Raw genomic sequence first — 13,898 nt, 5'->3', positions numbered from 1 at the left:
AGGAATGACATGAAAATTTATTCCAAAAAAATTGTAAATTCTTAACATCAGATGAAAAATAAATTATTTTGGTACATGAAGCATTTTGTTTTACCTGATACAATGATTTAAAAATATTTTTCTGTTTGCAGATAACTAACAAAGTAGCTTGAAATGAGACAGTCATTTCAACAACATTTTTTCAGAGCCACTAGTGAGATAAAAAATCCATTATCTGTAAAGCTCAGAGTAGAGCATCTAAGTCATGAAATTTATATTAAAAGCATCTTGTGATCTTTAGATGGTGGGTGCTGGGCACATATACATAGTATATATTTGTGTATGTGCATTTATACATGCACCTATATGAAAGCATGAGCGCATATTTGTAAACAACAAGGACATTGTGCCACAGGGGTTTGCCTTCAGATGCAGTGACTCACTATAGCTCATGGAGAGGCATGCAGTCAGCATTATTATGGATATTATTTCTTTACAGCTTTGGCCCCAGGCCAAGACTTAAGCATGCACTTAAATTTCAGTATACCAATACTTGCACTGAGCTTTGCTTGAAAGTTTTCCTTAAGTCTTTCCCGAAAATCTCCCATGAATACACTGTGTGGGATTTTGTTAGTAACCCTTGTAATAGTCCCCCCAAGTCCCTCATTGTGTTCTGTTTTGAAAACCACCATGATTTAATCCATGTGTGTGCTGGCAGTGTTATATAAGATGCTGAGGGCAGTAGCTACACAGCTCTTGGAGAAGGTGTTCTTGTTGCCATCCCCAGCAATATCAGGATAGGTAAATTCAGTTCCAAGCCTTCTTGTGGTGGGCATGGATCCAGCAACCTGGCCCTGATCCTTCACCCCGAGGCTGTATCTCAATTTTGCCTGCCTCCTGAGTCAGTTTGAGCTGCCTTTGCCTTTATCTATACACAGCGTGTTGAGCAAGAGGTGCAGCAGGAGCAGCACAACCTGCTCAGCGATGCTGAACGTGAGCACTCTGTTGGGGCGCAGGTGCCACCTCCTGCTGTAGGTGAAAGGAAAGCCAGGGAAAACAAGCAGCTCAGCCTTTGGCTGCACAAAGCTGCAGATCAGGTCCCCAGTGCCCCGCTCCCTGCTGATGGACAGCAGCGTGTTGTGGAGGCAGTGTAGCATAGCTTGTTTAATGCTGCATTATGGTAATGAATACTGGGAGCCATTAACACGAGAATCTCAGATTTCAAATATAACAAACCACACACTTCAATGTTTTGTAGCAGTGTGTTCTTTGGTGCTGTAAGCAGATGATTTTTTTTAATAAACTTTCAGCCAAAACGAAATTTTCCCAGCTAAGTACCTTTTTAATCAATCTATTCACAAATATATATATTTGTTTTTAATAAAATTTGGTAGTATTTGCCAGAAACATAATGACACTTATTTTTACCCATGGTATGTTCTTTACCTATTAAATGTTATACAACCTTTCTAAAACCAAATTAAGCAAAAACATTAGCATCAATCCATTGAATTCAGCTGCTATTAAAATAAAGTAGATGTTTTCAAACACTAGAATGAATGGAAAAATATTACCTTGACTGTCAGATTGCATTTCTTTCCCGTTGAAGCTAAGTGGGTTAAATTAAGTGATTAATTAACTATGCATCTGCAAAATTAGATGGGCATTTTTATTTTGTTTAACTTATATATTTATTTTCAACTTGGGAAAAAAGGAACTGTAACAAGACAAAGGGAAGGCATTCCCCATAGCACCACTGTAGTGTGGTTTCTACTATCATTTCCATTGTAGTGTTGTTAATTGGGCTTATAGCTCAGGCATAAAAATTTGCTCAATAGTGAAATTTCTTGGAGAAGATTTTGTTAGGTTTTATTAACTGTTGTTTTTAGATTAGAAAAGCTGAAACAACATCTATCAACAATAACCACCTTTGCTGCCGGTGTTCTGAGTTTCTCCTTGTCATGAGCTGACTTGGTCCAGTCTGGCATTGGGTTGCCATTTCCAAAACCATCTCTGGAGCTGCTGTCTGGACCTTTGCCTATGGTTTGCATGAGGGCAAGGCAGGTGCTGCTTTGCAGCTGAGGAATTACCTGGGTGCCCAAGCCAGTTTGGATCAAAAGCAGCAATATCAATTTCAGTTTCTACAGTTCCACTTCCAAAGTGCATGTGGAGGTTCATAAACCTCCTGCAAACATTCAATGGAAGAAGGGCACCCAAGGCTTCTCCACTCAGAATAAAACTTTCCCTTTCCATCCCTTACACTGATCCCACAAAACTGCATCTGGCTGCAGTGTTGTGCTGGATTTCTCATTGAGTTTCCTCTTGCATAACAAATCCAGAAGTGCTTTCAGTGTTGCCATTCGCCAAACCTCCTTTCCAAGATGGTTTTTATCTTGGTTCTTGCCAGAATCCCAGTCACTGGATGGTGCAAACGCTGTAAATGGACTAATGTGGGCCCAGCCAGCGCTGGGACTGCTGCTTTGAGCTGAGCTTTTGAAAATAATGAGCTGGATTGTCAGAGCTCTTGGTCAGCAAGGCGAGAGAATGAGAACCCTGCTGCTCCCCTGCTCAGTTTGCAACTCCAGCTGCCAGCAGTGGCAACTATTCAAGTGAAATTCCCTCCAGTGAGAAAGGTCTTTGGCAAGATAGAAATGTTGGCATTTTTTTTCCCTCCTCTGTAATTTTTGTGGGTTTTTTGGCATCAGCTGCCTTGTGTCTTCATACAAAAGTTCTTTTCTTTTTCTTTTTTCCTTTATTTTAAGCTGACATTTTGATTCTGCCTTAATTAAACCACTTTGGAAGCAGCATGACTCTGTTTTCAAATGAGTTGCACTGGTATAAGTTTTGTGCAGAGGCATCTCTGTTTCAGAGTGACTACATCCCTTCTGACAGTCCTCCCACAGCTACCCCACCTTGCCTTGCTTCAGGCCTCCATCAGGATGTTTTTTTTTTTTACCTGCATGAATCCTACTGCTCCACAAGCATCCTGACCAGATGTCACAGGGCACTTTTCATGCTGAGAGAAAACCGCTTTTGCTCCTTTGCTTTTCTGCTTGCCTGACAGCCCTCTTGCTCCTTTTCCCCCTCCTCCCCTCTTCCATTCAATTACTGACCCAGTGTGGAAGTCATGCCCCAGGATTTCTCAGGGCTTTTTTCTCTCCCAGAAAAAGAGCATGTCCAGTCCTCACTGGACCAGTTCTTTGCTGTGACCTCTCAGTGTCTGGGGCAGATCATGCAGGAGGAAAGCGCTTGTGGGGTCAAGGGCCAGCACCCTACTATATCCAAGGAACACTTGTGGCTTTACTGCACTACAAGGTGCTCTCTCGCTGCTCCCTCCAGCTAAAGTTTTGCACATGATTTTGCAAAGTTTTGAATAGGTATAAGTAGTGGTCATTAAAAGATCAGTGATTCTTTTTTTGCTGTTGCCCTTCAAACCCACCCTCCTCCTGCCCTGCTCTTATGGTGCTCCTGCAGCTTTATACTTTTAACTGCTTTGTTTTGTTCAAAGTGTCTAATTTTGCAAGAACTGGCTAAATATCCCACCTCTTCCTCATGCCCATGTGCTTCATCTTTCTCTGTCTTGCCTCTTCATGGAGCACTGTAGACATTCAAGTATCAATATTTTGCTTACCAAGGTAAAAAAACCCAGACTGGTTCAGAAAAGCCATGAGTGAACGGCCTCTTAGTTTTTTTAACTGTATTTATAGTAGGGGAGACAAATTGCCAAAATTAAATCATGACAACATGACAAAAATCCACGGAGGTGATAAGGCAGAAATTCCCAGACATCATCTCTTGGAACTTCACTTCCAAGACCATGAGCTCATTCCCCACCAGTGCTTCCTTCTTGGAATTCATTTCTCAGTCTGGAAAGTACCTTCATAAGGAATTATTAGTTATTTTTAGTAAAATCCTTGGAAATTTTAACAATTCAGATTCAAATCTGTTATTATAAAGTCTATTTATTTGGAAGTGCACTTTTATGATCAAAAACCATATGGGAGAGGATTTAAAAAAAGAAAATTAGTGCTCAGGTTCAGGGCTGGGCTATGGAATAATGGATAGCCTCTTCATGGGGCTGTGTTGATTTGCTGTTTCCTTCATACCCCAGCAAGGCCTTTCTGACTTTCAGCCTGGTGCTTGAACATTACTGCATTTTCCAGGTTTATGCATCCTTTTAAAACAATATCCATTTCTATTTTGCAGCTCGACATTTCAAGAAAGCATCCACTTACAGAAAAGAAATGCGTGGAGGTTAAGAAATAATTACAAATCAACTATTAGAATTACAAATATTTTTACCCTGTGCTGTTGCTAGTGGATTGAAAATTGAGCCCACTTGGACGAATTAAATGAAATGTGGGAAGAAGACTATTGGGAAGTGATTAGCTGGTCCCTGTGTCCTGGAAGTCTGGTAGGTCACTACTAGGAAACTAATAGCACTCCTAAAGCCAAACAACCAAATACTGGAATCACAGGATATCTTCCTAAGACCTGCACAGATACTTTGAAAAAATCCAGCTGTACAATAAATGTGAAAATGCTCTTAAACTGGCATTAAAAATATCACTGAATGTGTTTAATAAAAATCTTCTCTTAGATGCATTCTCTTAGGGATGGGACAGAACTGCATAAGGAGATGTCAGGCAGAACTAGGTAATTTCTGGAATTCTGGCTCTGTGATCCCTCTCTTGAAAGAGAGACAACAGAAGCAGTTTAATTCTAGGAAAAGAAGCCGAGCAAATGTTTCTCCTTTGAGCAAGCAGAGAAGAGGGAAACTGTGATCATTCCCTGTTCTGCCTGGGCTGCAGGGCAGCTCCAAGCTGTCTCCTGTGCAGGGCAGACAGTTGAATTACAGCCAGCATGGTCCAGTGGGCTGCTCACTGCCCTACCAGCTATGTTGGGTATTTTCAGTAGCAGGATTTTGTCTTGTAATCCACATCACAGCACCTGACTGGCAGATGTCTGGGTACACAGGGAGGCTGGGAGGAATCAGTAGCTTGGGAGTGCTGGAGTTTTTTTGGACGTGACTATTTTGATCATATTGTCTTTATTCCAAAAGTGAATTTCTAACTACACCCACAGTTCTGGGTGAGTAAAAAGCCAGACCTCGCATAAAAACAATCAATTTTCTAAAGTTGTTGAAATGGCAAGATCTTTAAAAATCTGTCAGTTCATTAACCTATGCCAGCTTGCCCTGAGATAATTTAGTAGATGAGATCTCATTTTGCTGATAACTAAATGAGTTTTAGAACATCCAAGATTTTATTTTAAAATTGTTTTCATTTACAATTGCTTGTAACTGTTTATATCCATTTAATGACTAAAAAAGCACGTCTACAATCTGTCCCTGGCTGAATTCCTCTGAACAGTTCACTCGTTCAGAGCAGTATTGGCTTAGTGCGTTGGTTCAGTGACCAGCGTGATTTTTGAATCAATGTAACACAGGAGAGGGTTTACATTACTGCTGCCACAAAATGTAATCAACTGCCTAGCATACTTGTCTGAAGAATTATTAAAGCATAGAATGCAAAGTGGCAGGAATAGAAGTATAATTCTAGTAAAATCATCAAAGGATGCAATAACCGAGTTAGAAAATGCAGTGACAGATCTAATTAACGAATTTAGTCCAATTCAGTCCAAAAATAATTGTCATTAGAAGTAAAATCACATTTCTGTCTGAAGCGTCTCAGCATGTTTGCCATAGTGATTGCTAAAACTAGAAAGAAACCCACTCTCATTATTTTTTTAATGCAATTATTACACACAAAAATCAGTCATGAAATCGAATATGCCAGTTTAGCAAATGATTCTCAGCTAAGAGCCTTCCCTCTCACACCACAAGGTACAGATTTAGGCTGGGGCTGCTGGCTTACAGCACTTTCTGTTTGTGCTCTTGTTGGAGTCAACATTATTTTTGGACTGACTCCTTCCTCCCAAAGACCTCTTTGTATTCTGAATTAAAACAACAGACCATTTAATTTTAATATTGACCTAACTGCACATCTGAATCCATTGGAAGTTGTCTAGCAAAACAAAAATACTAATAGGACATGTGCCAACTGCAGTTTAAGTTGGGCTGCTTTTAATACAAGCTGAAGAGCTTTTGTATTAAGCTCTAACAATAGCTAATACAGCTGCTGAGCTGATTACTTAAGCAACTTCTGGATATATTCACACATCAAATTTGAATTCCAAGTATTTTGCATACTGTTTCCACCTATATAATTGTCCGCTGGCCCTTATCATTATTTATTATGCAAAACTGATTTTTTTTTTGAAGCGTGAAGAATGAAGTAATTTAGTATGCAAACAGTTAAAACTCTCATGTGGATTCTGATTTCGTATGTGTTGATAAATTCACTTACGATGACTGACAGTGTGAGATTTTTGGGGTCATAGCGGTCACTCTTTCCATGACACTGATGAAAATGATAAACTAAATGCCAGAAGTGTCCCTGGCGCATCATAGGATGAAATGTGTAAAATGTCAGTGTCTAGCCTGTGTCTATTAATAACTAAATATGATTGTGTGTAATGAGCAGAGATTTTCATGTTGATTGAAGTATGATTTCTTTTGATCTTCCAGATGTTGCTGCTTAGAAATTCATATTGCTCTTTTGCTGCTAAATGCATAATGACCTTTTAAAACCCTTTAACTGTTAAAACCCCTATTATTTTCAACAACACAGTCAAGTTTCCATCTTTTTTTATGTTGATTGGAAGTTTCTCTCTCTTCCCATCCTCACCTTCCCTTTTTGCTTTCTCTGGTCTCCTCTTCCTCTCTCTTTTTTGCACCCTTCTTTTCCTCTAACACAGTTCTCTAGCAAAGTTCCTGACATCACATGGACTCCTGTGCTCAGAGGGGCAGATGGCATAAGAGGGCAGGACCCTGTCGTCACTCGTGTCACATCTACCTCCAAAAAGTTCCAGGCTGTTACCCGGCATTGCTGGAAAATTAGTCCTGAGCAACAATTTCAGGCAAACACCCAGGTCACCTCGCTTCTGAGGTAGAAAAGGAACAAAGGCAGGTGTCAGAAATGAAGAATCATGTAGCTGACGTTGATAGTGGAGTGATCTGCTCTGAAGAAAGGAATTGTGGAGCATTGTAAGCTTTCTGCATGAATAATGCATTTGTGTTGCTCATTTTTGGGCTTAGTCACACCCTGCCTTCCACATTTGGCCCCTTTATGGTTGCACCTGTGCATGAATGGTGACTGCCTGAGAGCCTGCAAGATTAAACAAGTCCCGGAGTAAAGGCAGCAGCAGCAGCAGTGTAAACATCTCTTCATTATCCAGCTTTTGTGCCAATCCCACGTTGGCGGAAGGCTGTCTCTGGCCTGTGTGACTCAGCCATGTAAATGCAGGAGCTGCTTCTGCACCCTGAAGGTGTTTCAAGCTCTTGACTGATTCGGTCAGCAAAGAAAGGAATCTCTACTCCTTGCACTTTTGCCAGTATAAGCTTTAGGATGCTTCAAGAGCTCTGAAGGGGCTTAACAGTGCTCAGGTTTCCTCCTCATCCCTGCACCACTCCAGCCTGAAAGGGCTGAAAGGGCCTTGGGAGACCACCTAGTCCAAACTCCCATTTCAAGCAGGGCCAGCACTGGCTTGAGACCTATTTCACTCAACCCATTTCAAGTGTTTAGAAGGGGTCTGGAAGGAGAGCTGCATCTGGCTTGTTATGTTTGGAATAATGTATATTTAATGGGTCAAGGGCCAAATACTCTTTATAGTCTCATTCCAAGGAAATGCAATGTCTTCAAGCAGGACTCCTGTAAATTAGCATGAGGATGAATCCACTTGAAACACTTTGACCAATTCACTGTAAAAGGACTGCTCTATCTAGCTACTTCCAAACCCTCCTTTGGGCCCACTGCCATCCAGCTTAGGAGCTGGTTCAGCTCTTATTACCTGGATGCTGGCACAGGGCAATCCCTCAGGTGTTTTTGTGCCCTCTGAAATGGGGACGTGGCTCATGGATCTATTTAAGCTGTCATGTAACAGCAGGAAAACCACTTCTGCTTGGGCAGTACATAGAGGGAAAGGATAATAAAGACAATAAAGCAAAGTAAAACACCTAGCAAAAGAAATCCCGTTTCACCAAGTTATTTACACCTAGATCTGTACCTGGAAATATTCAACATGGAAAACAAGTTATTCTGGTTTTAATTGCAGATTCTGTGGCAAATATGATGCAAAGAGCCAAACCCAAGAAGATCCTAGACCCTTGGAGGGCCAGACCGAGTCTACCATGACAGGTGAAGAGTGTCTGTACTGGATGATTATTTAGTGATTAAAACCGCTGTGTATCATGTGGCATCTTTGCAATGTCCTTGTGAAAATAGATGCATCTTTTACTGGGGTCCCTGTGGTTTTGTTTGTCCCTAATGCAATAATGACAGTCCTGGGGCCCTATTGCTCTCAGCTACCTCTGGTTCCTGTGCAGTGTACTGTGTCCTTCATTAGATATTCTGGTCCCATCTGGTCTGACAAGCCTTCTTCATCCTCAGAAGAGATTACAAATAATAATGATGACAAAACCCAGAGAATTTTTGCTTTATTTTGAAAATGATTGTTTTGTGTTGCATGGTGGCTCTCCCTGCCTCTCTCCAGGGTCACCTGTAACAATTTGCTAGCCTCCTGCCATCAGATCCATATCAAGCAAGGGCATCTGGCAGCTCATTTGGGATGGGAACAGCTCCGTTTCACCACCTCTGCTGGCCTTCCGTGGGCAGAGGTGAGGTTACTGTGCATGCAGTGGATTCATGACCATTACTCTGATAGAGGCTATTTTAGCATATTGTAGCAGTTTCATTTGTGTGTTGCCAAAATATTAAAAGAAAAGCTGGTGATAATACAGTATCAACCACCAACACTGCATAATTAAGCATGCATTATTTGCAGTTGGTGTTTGTCTGTTCAATAGAATTAAGGATAATTAAGAGGAAACAGTGAGAAGATATCTCTGCACAATATAGCAATCTACCAAAGCAAGTGAAACAGGGAAAGCAATGTCTCTGAGTAGGATTGTTCACCCATTGTGGTGTTTGCTCCTTTGTTTCTTCAATGGGTCACTTATTATATATTAAAATGATATATTTGTATATGTACATACGTACATACATGGCTTAAGTGAATAGGTGAGAGATCATGGATAGGGCACATTAAGATTTTATAAGATCTGTTTAAAGGGCACACTCAAATTTTGAGAGAGTAGAAGCATTTGCCATGTAGGGCTAAGATGGACACGCCCCAGCTTTCTCTCATCCAGCATCCTTTCCTCTTGTTTACACCGAGATGCCCTGTTACTGTTCCTGTCTGGTCACATTCCCCACTCTCCTCACCCTGAAGCTAACATCTCTGGACTGGCTGGAGTAAGTCCCAAGGTTGTTAAACACTGGTTTGGATACTGGGTTTTGCTACAGGACTGAAAGTGGATGAATGCTTTGTGCCAATCCATACCTTGGTAAGAGCACCTTCTTCTGACGTCCCACCTTTGGGCTAAGCCTCCTCCCTGGCTGTGGTGTTACAGATATAAATCACCTCTCTGTAGCTGGATAACCCTTTGCTTTAAGGGTCTGTTCCTTTAATCAAAAGCAGTAGGGACAGCAGAGGGAGTGTGGCTAAAGATATATTTACTTGAAATGTCCAGAGCTCTGAATATATCATCAGCATGGGCCAGAATGGCCTGGGGAACATCTGTGCTTCACCTTTGCTCAATGAAGACAAATATGTCTCACTCAGTGCTTTGTTCTTATATAAGTTTCCATATTGCTAGAAATAATTCAATGTATCTTGGTAATTCTGTTAAGGCAGGCTCACCAGTTCCCCCACTTCAGATTCAATAGTAATTGCATTGATATTACCTGCAGGTATCTTTGAGATAATGCTGTTAATGTCACTACTCCAGAAGCTTTATCAACACACTAATTGGTGCAGGAAAGTTGACAGCCTGCCCTTACAAGTGCCTGGCTTTGAGCAACCTGAAATTGAAATGATTATTTGAAATTATTTTCATTTTTGAGGATAGTGCTCTGCAGAGGGACAGCAAGAAACAGCATTCTTAGATGGCACCCAGGTTTGATAAATGGATAACTAATGCAATCACTATTTTTGTTTGTTCCTGTAGTGAAGGCACACCCAAGGCCTTTGGTGAGGATCAGGGTCTCTGTGCTCAGTACAATGTTACAAACAGCTTGCAATCTAATTTAGATTCATAAATAAGAAAATAAAACTATTCCCTTTCATAAAAATTGAATTCCTTTTCTAACAGGTTGATAAGTGACCTCAGACAGTGGTGGTTGAAAAGAAGAGACAGCTGCCATGGTGTGCAGCAGAGCTTCCTGGCAAGGATCTTATACCTCTACAAGACTACAGCAAGATGAGTCCCTTCTTCACTAATACAGAGCTTTGGGCAAAAAATGTGCTCCAAGAGAGAAACTTACACCTCTGTCTTCGTTCTTCCTTGCCTTTGCAGACAGGCAGAGTTGGTGGTTCCCTGTGGCAGCAGTGGCTGGCAGACTGCCTTGCTGGGACAAGGCACGTGGCAAAGCCCTCCCCAGTCCCCAGTCTGGCCAGTCTCTATCTGCACAGATGCTGGCAGATACTTTAGGAGACAATGATTACTAATCAGTTTCTTCCTCCTCAGCAACAACTAAGGAAACAAGTGTAGTTCTCCTTCCCAGGCTTGTCCCTTCTCCCTCTCACGTGATCCTGGCCTGTTCCCACTCACAAAATGTTCAGGTAGATAGCCCAGAGACAACTTGGAAAAGCAATCTTCCCCCATACTGGTGTCTCCCAGCTTTTCCGACAGTTTTCCTCTAAATTTTTTTTTTTGTTTTTGCAGAATTGAATTTTACCTGTAGTAAGGATCAGCCTTGAGCTGACTTGCACTGTTAAACTCTGCTGAGAGCTGATCCTGAATTGCAGATTTTGCCTGGATTTTGCAGAGTTCTCTGAGGTCTAGACCTCCTGACACTGCACAAAAAGCCCTGATGAGATACCACAAAGGGGTAATGAGCACTACTGCTTGGAGAGGTGGTAGAGACCCCATCCCTGGAAATGGGGATGATGGTGAGGCTCTGAGAAATCTGGTTTAGTGGAAGATATCTTAGATCTCATTCCAAGGGGGTTGGACTAGATGAACTTTAAAGGTTCCTTCTAACCCAAACTATTCTATGATTCTATGAATCTGTGAAAGTGGCCTGAATCCAACTGGCCTAGTTTGCATGTATGTTTGAAATTTTAGGAGCCTGGGCAGAAGGAAAAAGATGGATGCAGGTACCTAAATCCTTTTGCCAGTCAATGCAAAGGTATAAGCAATGATAAAGACTTCCAGAGGTTGCTCCTGCCTCCGTTATTTGTGATGCGTGAGAAAGGAAGAGGTGACTCACTGGAAATGTTAGTTGTCTTCGTGCCTTTGAAATCTGCTCCATCACCTCCTTCTAAAGGCAGGATTCTAGTACAGGATGGTGCCATTTGTTATGTTATGAACTATGTGGCAGAACTTAGAACACTAATTTAAGATGGGGAATATCTATCTCTCAGCTTTCCTCTGTTGCAGGAAGAAATTTTCTCCCATTTCCCGTATCTCCAGAGTGCCCTGATTTGCTGTATCCTGGACGAGAGTAATCACCAACCGTTCTTTTCAAGCCAAGGCATGGTACAGCCAAGCTGTTAAGAGTCACATGGAAGAGACAGCAAACAGGAGGGAACCATGCATGGTCAGTCATCAGGCATGCACAAGTTTTGCCATGGTTTTCTCCTGGTTTTTATCCAGTCATGCTGAACTCTACCAGCAGATCTGCTCCAGCATGGCGCAGCCAAAACAGCAACAGGGAAATGGCTGCACCACCCTGGTGGTATCAGAAGTCCTGGCTCATCTGGAAGAGGGAGGGTGCAGGTGCTTGTTGGTCTGTGCTTGGGTTTCTTTAGGATCAGTAGCCCTGATCATGCTGCCTGCACCAGCCACTGCAGCAAAGAATGTGGGCAAAATTCAGGCTAAGCCTGTGTGGATTTAGCTGTCAGCATCCAAATATGAGACTGTTGAAAAGGAGCAGTTTTGACAAACTGGACCAGTGTCTGATATTTGTAAACCAGCGTGTGTCTGTGTTCATATTTATTCACACCATTCTTCAATGTTTCAGTTCCTAGATTGGTGTGAGGATAGTTCCTTGGAAATTAATAACTGTTAGAGCTTTGTGGCTCGGTGAGTTGTTTACTTCCTTACATCATTAATACTATCCTTGTAGGGAGGAGGAGTGTTGAAAATAATAAACACTCTTTCCTTCATTAACATGCTGAAGGCTATGGGAGCAAAGGCAAGACATGACTGCTAGTTACTGTGGGGCCTCAAAATACACAGCTCCCAACTGGTGCTTCAGTCCACGCTCAGGTCTTTTCTCCTTGCTGCAATAAAAAAGTGGCATAATCACACAAGCCCAAGTTTCCATCTTTTTTGGAATATTGACTCTTCTGCTGTCTGTCTATCTGTATCTGTATTGTATATACATCACCTAGAAAACATGCTGGATTTTACATACTGGGTGTGGGTATCGCTCATTACAGGAATTCACCCTGAGCACTGGTCCTTGGTAGGGTGCTGGTTCAGTAGGTGGCACTATTTCCTTTGGATTTAGGACCAAATCTGAGTCCCAGCACCATGTGTGGGGACTTTAAGGCCCAGTTTGAATCAGTTATCAGGGTTGGTTGCTTCTGTGCAGGACATGAAGCAGCATTTCTGGCCATGGAAGGGGGGTGGGGGGGTGGGGCGCCCCTTGGCATCATAGTCAAAATTAATTTCTGTAATTTCATTCTGATTCTATAAATCTCTTTTGCACATTCAGCTGGGAATTGCATCAGTTTTTTACTTTACAGTCTAAAAATTGCTCTCTGGTATTGAATGTGTTGTAGTAACTCTCTTAAACTAGTTATTACTATCTACCCCAGAGATGGCTGCATTCCTACTGTAGAAAAGAAATGTGTCCCTATACATTCCTTCCCTCATAATATTGAATCTTAATTAATTGCTGCTTATAAAGTGCTTTCAGATCCCCAGAGGAAGAAAAAATTGTATGGAAGTGCAAAGTATTGTTAATTGTTATTTTAGCACTTTAAAAGCATGAACCTGGCCCTGAAAACTAGCCACAAAATAATGCACTAATTCCAAATTCTGCATGAGAAAACTTGAGGCCACAAGGGAATTTGAAAGGAACCTAATTAGGCAGAACTCACAAGGCAGACAAAAACTGGAAGACAAAGGTTAAACAATAGAGGCAAGAATATATTTCATAGGAATCCAAAACACAAGTAGAGAAATGCAGTGATGGACAGATACTCGGTGTGGACCAGAGGCCAGGTCCAGATCCACTCGGGGAGATGCTTGCACATTAGCATACATCACTCTGCTAAGTGTGCTGGGCAAACCCCAGCCTGAAGTAGCTCAAGCAACTTCCTTGGAGTGACACCAGGGATTTGCTTGGCCCCTTTTGTTTCACTGGTATCACAGGAGTGGAGACAGGGAATTAGACTGACATTGATAATGGCCTGCCATGCAGTCAGGGCAGAGAGTGATCATTTGTGTGCTGTTGGCTCTGCCCTGTAGGGTTTTTGGATTTTGTGGTTTTTCCACCCATTTTATTTTTCTTACTATTTTTAGAAAATTCTATAGAGAAAGAAGAAGTTGTTAAAAATACTAACTTAAAACAAAAAAAGTGAGGAACAGCCTTGGGGCCAGATTTACAAGGACAGCTCAGGATACTAACAGCCATTTTGTGCTCTAAGTCCAAATGTAAATTTTTTAACTCTCTTCTCTTACCTTTAATTAAATTTATTTAAACAGGAAATGTTTAATTCCCTAAATACAAAAGTTTCCACTGATCAATTTTGCCAGGTGCCACGGAACTGGGCTTGCACAGAAA

The 13,898-nt window shown here is 41.6% G+C and overlaps 1 protein-coding gene across 1 annotated transcript in view; it reads left to right on the top strand.

The window, feature by feature from the left end:
• DNAJB6 (DnaJ heat shock protein family (Hsp40) member B6) overlaps positions 1–12,412 on the top strand; it is a 126,272-nt gene extending 113,860 nt beyond the window's left edge. The window contains exons 14-15 of the transcript XR_006018688.1: positions 8,155–8,237; positions 8,593–12,412. The gene's annotated coding sequence lies outside the window, so the exon portion shown is untranslated. The remainder of the gene's footprint in view (positions 1–8,154; positions 8,238–8,592) is intronic.
• The last annotated feature ends 1,486 nt before the right edge of the window (positions 12,413–13,898 follow it).

This window comes from Corvus kubaryi, unplaced genomic scaffold (genome assembly GCF_017639235.1).
Source record: "Corvus kubaryi isolate FWS band 111438036 unplaced genomic scaffold, C.kubaryi_AGA036_p1.0 37398, whole genome shotgun sequence".
NCBI classification, from domain to species: Eukaryota; Metazoa; Chordata; class Aves; order Passeriformes; family Corvidae; genus Corvus; species Corvus kubaryi.
Note: the sequence above shows the minus strand (reverse complement) of the source record. Positions and strands in the feature narration are given on the sequence as shown.